We start from the raw sequence: 11616 nt of genomic DNA, 5'->3' as shown, positions 1-11616 counted from the left end.
TAAGTTTATATTTAACACTATTTATTTTGTCAATAATTAAAATTAAAATTAATGACCAGTATGATTTATGCATTATGTTGTTGGTAACTATTCATAATTGAGGCTGAAAAGTGGGTGCCAATACTTACAGCCAGAGACCTGTGTTTAGTAGATTAGAAACATTTACTAACATGATGTTTTATGGTAAGTTGGACTTATTTTAGTCATGTATTAAATAAATATTATTTAAGGAAGGTGTATTCATTCATCTTCAGTAAGAGCTTTATGGTCAGGGTGGCGGTGGATCCAGAGTCTATGGGTGTGAGGTTGGAAGACACTCTGGATGAGATGCCAATGCATCCCAGGACACCATGTACACACATACACAAACACACACACACACACACACACACAGTTGCAGGTCCACCTACCAGGATGTTTTTGGAAGGTGGAAGGAAACCAGAGAACTTGAGGAAACCCATGTGAATATCCACACAGACAGTAACCTGAGCTCAGGATCGACCTGGTGACCCTGGAGCTGTGAGGTGGCAACACTAGTCACTGTGGTGTCTTTGGTGTATTTAGCTAAAGATGTTAACTTATGTTCTCATGGGATATTAATGCTGAAATTTCTAATGTTATGAAGTAATTAATGTTAGTTAAGTGGATGCGTCATGTAATATGTAATAGGAGAGAGTACTGTAAACTGTACCTTTCCTTATAGCTGGGGTAGGCCTATAAGTGGCACATCTTTTGTACGTTTACTATACATCTTTTACCTAGGAAAGTGTGTGTGCACATTCAAGTTTTACGCTAAAAACTAATTATAGTCCATTTATGTACCTGAAATAATTTTAAAGGTGCACTATTAGGTGTATAATAAATATTAAAGGTCAAAATATGTATGCTTGAGGGTGACACTGAAACATAGTTTGGTACTTTTTTCTGAGAGTGTATTAATACATTTTGTTGGAGAAATCAAAAACTGTAACAATCTTCATGATTTAAAAAAAAAAAAAAAAAAGTCTTGCTGATGTATTCATAGACACATACCTGTGAATTTCTTTTGCTCAAAATCCTAGAAGTCATAAATCAATTTTTAAAAACACACTCAATGGCACTTCATGCTCAAAAACTTTGCATCATTTCAATATTACAGGCAGAAAGTTCTCCATTGTTCACTGCGCATGAGATGAGCAGGCTAAAGTGACCATAGCAGGTCCCACTGTTCCCTTCAGACAGATCATGCAGTGAAAGTGACTGTAATTAGAGGGAAGGCTAATTTCTTTTATGGTCATTACCTCGGGGTCATGACACTTCTGCAGGGTGAGGACCAGCTGGTCGGCAGGACTCGCCGAAACACCATAAGAGTTCAAACGACCCACAATCCACCTGCTTTCTGTAGTGTGCTGCGAGCTCATCACGGGGACGGTGCTGAACAAAAGCTCTGACACCCCTCCCATCGATCCGGCAAGCTGTTCCGGATCAGGCAGAGGGGAAAACTTCATGAGCAAGAGCATTAGCATATAAAGAGGTGTGTGGAGGGGAGAAAGGGGATCGTTGTTTCGTCAGACCCTCGGGCCCTTTTTAAATGGCTGATCAGAGGCCACTAAAATCCCAGAGCCCCATCAAAGAGGACACAGGATTCACTGTCAGTCATTTGTCAGCAATACCTGCAAGCCAGCTGGAGTGTGTGTGTGTGTGTGTGTGTGTGTGTGTGTGTGTGTGTGTGTGTGTGGGTGGGTGGGTGCGGAGGAGGTAGTGTGCCAAAATTTCTTAGGCTACTGTGTCCTTTTATTTCAAATACCTGCTCTTTGGCCACCGATTACATGAAGGATACATTTACAGGTCAAATGACAAACAGATCTTCACAATAATGATCAAGACATTCCTTTTTTAAACACAGGTTTGTTAACAGTAACGCAGCTCTCTGGCACTGTGACTAATCAGGGTCGCTAAACAGCTGATCAATGAGCAGTCAATGGATCAATTGTTCTCCACCGTCCGTTTACATGATAATTGGCATCGTCACAAAACCGTTTTCAGGCAATGAGGCAAGTCCTTAGTCCTATTCAGTAGGTCTGAATGCAGCTCAATATGATGTGTTATACATTGACCAGATGTTATTGATTCTTGAAGATTCTTTGGATAATTAGTGAACTGAAGAGTCATTTTCTGCTGTCTCTGGCTCATCAGAGGATGAGAGTGTTCAAACACGACAACACTATGTATGTCTGGTGGGTTTTCTGGATTATGAATTCTGTTCGAATTCATACACATTTTTCACACTTACACTACTACAGTGTGTGTTGTGTGCTGGTGCACTCGATCAGATTCCACATCAGAAGTTTTCTATTTCACATATTTATGGGTGAGGAGTTTTCACACCCGGACATTATCTCCATCTTCATTATTTGGTTTTTTTATATAAATAATTTAATTCTTTTTTATTCACAAATGGATGAGACCTTAGTTTCTGTATTGCTTTAATTTCTATACATTTCTCTTGTCACTCTTCTTCGTTAACTTTCCTTCTGGTTGAAAACTGTCAGGGTTTTTATTAAGGTGGCATCCTCTTTTCTGGTAAGGTACTGACTTCTGTTCACACATGATGATCCTGATAATTTTCCTGCTGTTGTACTAGGTCTTGTTCAGGTCAGTTGTGCATTTGATTGTCCTGGGATTTTACTCCAGCTTGCATTCATGCGTGTGACTTTTCTTGATTAATTACCAGTTGATTTCTATGTTAAAATGCAGCTACTGTAGGAAAAGGACTACAGTTAGCTAGCATAATTCATCGAGATGAAATTTAATTAGCTAGCTTGACTAATTTGCAGGCCATACCTAAAACTATACTGACTCCAGTCATAGTCCAGTCTAATTGCCATTATATTCCTAGACAATTTAATAGAAAAATGTAACTCCTTTCTTTCCCAGACTTTTTCCTGGATCCTTTGAGATAGCTCATAGTTAAACTAAGTAATAAGTTCTTCGTAACGCTTTGCTATGTAGCAGTACAGCTGTACATGTAACTTTGGTTCTCCACAAATGGACTTCAACATTTTCTTTTTTATTTTAAATGAAACATTCAATGCTGGTTACGGATTTTAATACAAATTGTGTCCACAGTCAAACCTATAGTCAAATTAGCATACAAAAATACATTGCAATCAAATTGTAAATCCAATACAACCATCATATTAGTGGGTTGCGTGCAGTAAAAAGACAGCATTAGTGTTTGTTACTGTACATAATATGGCACAGTTCAACCATTAAATCTGATTTTATAACATAAGCGTAGGACTTAACAGACCAATCTCCCCAGCAGTCATGATTCAGATATTCATCTAGAATAGCAAGCGCTCTTCCTCCATATTTATATTCCTATCTGCAGACTTCGTTGCCATATACAAGAGTGATGGCCCTCCTCAGCAATTCAAATTCCTCCTTTTTCCTCTTATCAGGGATTTCCTGTGGCTGCAGACAGCTGCGTGCTACTGATGTAAATGCTGATGTCCTATTCTAGATGTATGTCCCAAGTCACAAGTGAAATATGTGCATGTTAGCGTTTTCTTACCTCAGTTTGCCACACCATGTGACATGAATACATTTCAGACACACTGTGAGTAGCATTCGCTTTTAAATACAGTGCTTGCCAAATGGAAAGCATTCGCACCCCATTCACTCATGCTGACTTTGATGTATTGCCTAATTTTATTATTAGGACAGGTTTTTTTGTGGCCTCCTGTCATTAAATCACATTTACCACTCTAATTACAAGACCTCCTGGAGGCCCCACCCTCAGCAGAGAGGCCCGAGCCCACTCATCTGCCTCCCTCCACCACCCTGAGTGAAATTCGGCCGACTGCACCTGAGACCACTGGAGTCTGTTATCAATTACCACTCCTTCATCTCCAACACCACCACCCCCATTTCCGTGTGTGTTCTGGCCCAACATCATACTCTCTTGATAATCGCCTCTCATTCCTCTTCCCCACACCCCTCATGCTCTGCATCTAATCACTTCCCTCTGGTGCCGTGGCATTGTTTACTTCCTGTGGTGATCAGACTCATCCTGTGCGCACATTCCATTCCCTCCGGCTCTGATACTTTGTAAAAGTGGTCCTGTACCTAATACCACCTGGATCCCTCTGTATCATATTAGGGACTCGTTTTTAGTGACTTCCTTCAGAATCCACTCATAAAATGTAAGTAGCTTGGATGCCTTGTTTGAGGTCACTTAGGAAGTTTACATTCGTGTGTAATGCAATGCCACTATCTTTTTAGTGCTCCAAATGCCCATATAACTATCTGTATTCAGATTTAAACACAAAGTGGGTGTGGTCTAAACTGGAAGGTTTTCATTTCAATTCTTTCTCCCAGAAACACAAGAAAACAATGGGGGAAAAAATCAGAGCTAGAAATGCCATCACTGTCAGCATTATGTGTGAATTCTGCCTCTGACAGTTCCTCAACCTCAGCTAGATCACTCCAGGACTGTTTTTAATCCCATTCGTGCATTTATTATTTTTGTTTGTACTTGCCTGCGATATTTTCTAACAAATTTAGGGTTTTTTTGTTTTCTTTTTCTCAACGTATAAACAAACTAGTTTAATTTAACCCACTGCAACCCTGACCAGGCAGTTACTAAGGATGAATGAATGAACACTGAATGTCCATTTTAATGAATGTGGTCTCATGTGTTACTTTTTTGTCACTGGATCTCAGTCCTGATGCACATCTCTAGTCTCAACCAATCCCTGTGAAAATTTCTGGCAATCTTTCTAAACAAAGAATAGTGCTCTGTAGTTAGTATTCAGTTACATCTCTATTTTATATAATGTCAAATAATAATTTGATCACTATCTGATTTTTACAGCTAGCAGCTTATTCATGTGGCCATTTAAAAACAGTATAGTATGGTATCTTATATCAGATTAAAGATTTTTACATTTCAATAACTTTGATAGGAGACATGGTGGTACAGTGGGTATCATTGCCGCTCCCTGCGTTTGCTTGGGTTTTCTCCAGGGTCTCTGGTGTCTGCATTATGTGTGTATAAAAACATGCTGGTAGGTGGATTGCCTCCAATAAATTGCCCTGTGAGAATGTGTTTGCGATCCAATTATTTAGTGACACATGTAGTCTCAAAGTTCTCAAATTACTCCAGAAAAAAATAAATATATATTCTTTTGCAGTTATCTGATTGCATTCATTTAAAAGCATTCATTAATGGGCTGGTGGACAAATGTACTGTACGAACAAATCAAGATTAACGCTTCCCAGTTTTAGCATGTTTTGGCCTTTTCCTCCTCGTTACACACACGAGACAACTAATCAGCCAATTATCAAGCCTTCAAAGAGCTCCATCACATGTGTGACTGCAAGGGAATTCCTCTCTCTTTTCACTCTCTCTATTTCCATCCTAATGTTTCCCATATTTCAAGAGATCTTTAGAGAATTCAAGAATAAAAAGGACCACAAGACACTTAAGTAAAAATGTAAATCGCTCTGGATAAGTGAGTCTGCCAAATGCTGTAAATGTAAATGTACAGCATGTCAATGTAAGACATCTGAAATACATAAATACATAATAAATACATGATACTTTTCTAATTTCTATGTTTTAAAAACAATGTCAAACCATAGATTGTTGATTATTTTATAATAAGAGCACACCCAGAAGTGTTTTCTTCCTTATACCACAGCAATTGGACAATTACATTTTTTTTATTAAAGAATGACACATTATACATTTTAAACATTTATTGTTATATTTAATGTTGTGAAACCTCCTTGAAGCAAGTTAGTTCCGGTTATCACTTACATTATAACAGCTACAAACAGCTGTTCTTGCACAAGTAAAAAAAAAGTGCAGCTTATCATGTTAAAAAGAAAACATGCCTTGCCCATGTCACAAAATGTAGTTAAAGCTTTACTTCTGACTCTTATGTAGCACTGACACTGGAGACTCCTTCCATAAATGCTAAATAAACTTCACCATGTCAGTGTTTTTAAATCTCTTTATGTAGAGAATCCACTACATAAGTTCCTTTGTAAGTTGTTACTATAGAAACAATAACATTATAATGAGTTAATATAATTAACTCATTTTAATTAACAACTCATAATATAATTAACTCATCAATTAATATAAACCTTGCAGCCAGAATCTACTGACCAATAAGAATAGAGAATGCAACACTACAAAGAAGGTCCTAGACTTTATATCATTTCATCATATCAAAGTATCCTGGAAATCAACACACATCAGTGTGTGTTATTAAATAAAGAAAAACACTTTCTTTTAAAAATGCACATATATTTTCTATCTCAGATTGTGTTTATTTCTATCACCTCCTTTTATCCTGTCCTGTTCTTTTTTCTTCTCAGCATTGCAGGTTAGGAGGTTTAGGAGGAAGCCAGCAGCTGGTGCGGGACATGTCTGGATGACCCATGTGACCCCAGCTGCTATCCAGATGCGGGTCAGTGAAGGGGTCTCAGGGCTCAGTCTGCATGAGTTACAGCCCGCTATAAAGAAAGAGTGAAACGGAAAAGCTGAACCCCAGAATGGACAGCAGGGTTTGGTCTGGAGGTGCTGGATGAAATTCCACCTCCTTTTTTCTTTTTTTAATGCAACATCCTTTGTAGCAAAGCTCAGAAATCTAAGAACAAGGGATATATATGTGACACCTTTACAATATATCATGTTAAACGCCTTTATCTTTCCATATACATAGATGAAAACTGGAATCAAGGCACGATCTGACACCTCTGTGTGATGGCACGAAGCTGCTCCTCTTGGTGCTGTTATTCTTTCGTAATGAGAAGATGGCGTTCAAATGGTCCCACAGCGCTGGCTTGACCAGTCCAATAGAAATAAAAGCTCTCTTAATGGCCGACTGTATCGTTTAGCCTCCTGAACCTGACCCAACCCCTTCCATTCTTTCAGCAAGAGTCATAAAAGCCAATGAGGCGAAGGAATATGTTTACCATATGGCCTTTGGTTGTTAAACAGAAAAAAGGAAGGTGGTTTGAAAGGGCAGAGAAAAGTAGTAACTCTTAAATTCCCCTGATACAGAGAAGGTGCAAGTGGCTATAGTGTGAACAATATCCAGACGTTGGGGTGAAGAGATTGCAATGTGCATGCGTTCAGTTGATGTGCACCTTAAATGTGATTTCACATACCCCAAAAGGTGATCTCTTTGTTTATTAATAATGAGCTATATGCTATCTATTGGAAAGGAGAATGAGAATACACTATACTGTCTCTCTTCTCATTGGTATAGGTAATATATATATTGACAGTTTAAAAAAAAACAAAAAAACACAGAATTCAAAATCTGCAACTTCTAATTCCACTGTGTGAACTGTTTATGCACAAGTGAGTATTATTGTATTTCAAATGTATTATAACAATTATAAATAAGTACCATATAACCAGGGTTAAACTGGGATTTTGAGGAAGCCATCCTTTCATTATATGGAGTTCTTGACATTGGTATTAATGTATTCTATGCTAATAGATTAATTTAACAGACTACAGTTGGACTGCCAAATGTAAGCTGGCAATCAATTTTCCTTGTTTGTCAGTTTTGGTATCAGTTTTGGTATCAAAATTATGTCGAAAACTTCTGATTCCTTTCTGGCAAAGATATAAAATACAGTAAAACCTTGAACACAATGAATAAACACACACCTTTTGTCAGTTAATAGTCATTTCATTTTGGCATCCATATCTCACTCACCTCTGAACTTTGATGGTTAGCAAACTGACTAGCTGATATAGTATCTAGCTAGCAAGATAACTAGCTAGCTCATGCCTTTTGAGTGTATTCAACAAGAGCCTGTTAGAAAAAACAGTAACGATTATACTGTCGTTTCACAATATTGGCCATGAAACTTAATACAAATCTGTAAGAATGAGAAAGAATCAATTCTCAGATTATTTCTTTGAGTGATTTTTAAATATATAATTTCAATGAAAAGTCAATTCATTCCAAGGGTTGAGTCCTTCTAACGATGGAAAGTCACAAATCAGTTCATATGAAGGTATAATGAAAAAAATAAGAAAAATAATGTATCTCTTAGGCCACAATTCTAAACCAATTGAGTGGTGAATTGTAAAGGTGTAGGCTAGCGAGTGCACTGTGTGTACTTTAGAAAATATCTGAGCTAGTTTTGATGGATTTGTTGGACAAACACAGACCTCTGTAGTGAAAGTGGCCATGTGGGCACATTGCAGATTTTATTACTTGAAAGGACAAAAAGGAACTGGGCAAGAGAGATGCATGGTGCATGCTGTGTCATACCAAGATAAAGTATTGCACATATATGCAAAATCAGTTCTCGGATTTCCATTCGGAGTTGGATGGGAAAAAGTTTTCGGCTGATCTTGCTCATCAGAGAACCCTTGAGCAACTGGCAAAGCTACCTCATAATTCAGAAAGGACAAAGCAAAACATTTCACAGCAGAAGATTTGTACTCCTCCAACAGGGCTTGTTCAATATTGCATATGCTGGAGTCAAGGTACAGCATTTTATTTATTTTTTTAAATGGTCATGTACTAAAAAAAATAAATTCACCATGTAGAGAATTGATATGCGTCGAGAATCATTTTATAGTCACATCATGGAACCATGAATCAAAACTGCATTGAATCCTATGGGGTCTAAAGATTCTCAGCCCTACCCCTACTGTCTACATGAAGATTCTGTAACAGACTGTAGGACGTGTTCTCCGGGTCAGATTACACAATGATAATCCTTTTACAGTAGACCTGTAATTACGAAAAACAAATGAACTTAAGGGAATAAGAATATTTATTTACGTCTGTTAGCAGGTTTTGTTTCGTTTAGCCACTGCCACTACTGTATTTGTAGCTGTCTTGTGAGTTTCACGTTATCCTATGCCATCCTCCTATTAGTGGCTTTTAGACATAACTTTTAATTTGTTGATTAACTTTTAATTTTAATACAAAGTATTTGACACTACCAAAACTTTGTCGTCAGCTGTTTTTGGTTGGTCATAACATAAAGTCGGGCCAAAAATCACACCGCATATGCTAGCTATCTCTGCAACAGAATGCTATCTGTTTTGAAATTACTTTGTAAACACTATAGCAGGAAAAAAAAACAGTAATTTTGACTGCTTAATAGTTGAGGCGTCACTAGCTAGCTAATTTATGTTGCGAGTTTGTGTGCTGTTTGTCTTCCACATATAATCTTAAGCTTGACTTGACTAGCACATGGTGAAAAAGAGCTTTGTGAGCAAACTGCAATATTTTTCTCCGTAGCAGTGATCATGCTTCATGGCACATAGACTGATGGTGATTGTCTTTTTTTTTTCCAAGAGCTCAGCCAGAGCCCAGATAATTAGGTTTACTAATCATGCTTTCATTAACCTCCAGCTTCAGCCTTTCTTGTTCCTTTCCTCATTTCTTACTCCCAATGAATTCACTCTGTCATTTTTCTTTGCACAATACCTAGCTGTGTTGTTCAAATAAAAATGATCGTATAATTATATATATAATTATGGGGGCTTGAACAGTATAAATAAATCAACCCACCTTGCTGTGTGTTGCAAGGGCATTTAGAGTGGAAGCTTTTGTTTGATGCTGTAAAATAATAATAATAATAATGATAATAATAATAATAATAATAATAATAAAACATCTATTCTATAAAGCACAACAGGAGAAGCAGAGTTTCCTGGAGGTAAAAAATTAATTATTTATAATAATAAAAAAAATTTAATTGAATAATTTATTGACTTGATGTATTTCAGAATAGAATGGAATGACTGAATGGGAAAAGAAAACTTTTATTTAAATACATATTTAATAAATAATAATAATAATGTATTAAATTAATAAAATACATGATTTTATGTATTCAAATTTTATTTATTTCTAACTCAATTTATACAGTATATACTTGGTTGTCCTGTAAATGAATATTAACTTTTCATACAAAAGCCCTAATTTACTAGTGTGTAAAAACATCCACAAAGTCATAATTTAATAACAAGGTCAATGGCCGATTGTGTTATTCACAAAGGTGAAATACAGATGGGTGACAAATTAAAGGGCTCTGTTATAGTGTGTGTGTGGGTGTGGGTGTGTGTGTGTGGGTGTGTGTGCTGCCATGGTTTGTTTCCACTTGTCCCTTTAGCAAATCAATACAAAGCTTTCATGCCTAGGATGAAGCATTTCGATTCTGATGGGTGTGGTCTCTTCCAGGATGACTCCGCCCCCATCCACAGGGCCTAAAGGGCTAACTGAATGGAGCGATGTGTTAGACAGCGCTCTCTGCCACCATCATCAAAATACTGACTGAAGGAATATCTTTTAGAAGAACGGTGTTCATCGCTCTGGTACAGTTTCAGAGATGTGTAGAGTCAATGTCAAGGAGCATTAAAGCTGTTCTGGTGGCTCCTGGTGGCTCCTGGTGGCCCAACACCTTATTTACACACTTTATATTGGTTTAGCCATTAATTTGTCATCCATCTATATGCTAAAAACTAGACCTGGTTCAGCAAAACAAGCACTTAAACTGATTTATAGCATTATCAACTACAGTTGTTGTGACTTTTTTCATTAACTACAAGTCTAAAAATATTAAATAAAAGAAAAATCAACAATTCCCTACTTGCTTTAATCTTTCTGGCTTCTAACCAGCCCTGAGAACCCGAAGCCCTTTTTATATGCATTAGGATGACCAAGTGGGCTGGCTAAATGAATGAGTTTCATTTATTTCTGGACTGCACTGAGCCCGAGTGTTTTCTCCGTGTGGACAGGATGATGGACAGCATGTGGATCAGAGGGCAGATCTGTGAGTGTGATGGCCTTACGCCTGCTTTTGACCTTGACGTCCCGCTGGCTTGCTGGGCCTGGTCCTGGGCAGCTAAAAGACTTTTTGTCCACATGAAGAATGTAAAGGCTGTACCAGGCAAATGACATGGACAGGAAGAGAGAATAAAAACAGCAGGTCTGCTATGACCCTGGGGAAAATGCACTCAGAGGATAGAAGATCTGATTCTGGGCTATAGTGTATAGGTGACTCCAGGTGAGAAGAGATCAGGTTTAAACAAGTGTGCCTCTCCAAGAGGATTTATAGGACCAGCAGGGAAAAGAGGCCATGAGGTTTGATTCACTTCCCATGATCTGGGATCCTGATGGTAAGATTTTGTAGTGTGTATGTGCAACTGTTTTTAATAATAAAAGTTCTAGCACAATGCTAATGAATTTTGTTGTGATTCGTCTGGTGTTGTTTAATTTTCTTTGCAGGTTCTCAATAACTTCTAGAGAGGACAAATTATTTGATAACCAGGACTAACTTGTTTCACGGATGTTCCACAACATTAAATGTAACTACAAACTTGCTGTTGTATAGACTACTTAACTAGTCTCCATACATTTTTAATGCCACTCCCGGCCTCTGAACTAACTCCTCCTTCACTTTTTTTTTTATTTTCACTCAAAAGTAAACAAAATAGAAATAAAATGCTTGCACTGTAGCAAACTGGATTCCATCGTGACCAGCTCTGTGTAAAAGACCGTTTTCAGAGCCGCGGGTTGCAAATCACTATCCAATCCCACACAGCAGGTTTAGAGTCAGATCAACAGCGAATGTCAG

This window comes from Pangasianodon hypophthalmus, chromosome 12 (assembly GCF_027358585.1).
Source record: "Pangasianodon hypophthalmus isolate fPanHyp1 chromosome 12, fPanHyp1.pri, whole genome shotgun sequence".
Lineage (NCBI taxonomy): Eukaryota > Metazoa > Chordata > Actinopteri > Siluriformes > Pangasiidae > Pangasianodon > Pangasianodon hypophthalmus.
This window is presented reverse-complemented; position numbering follows the sequence as displayed.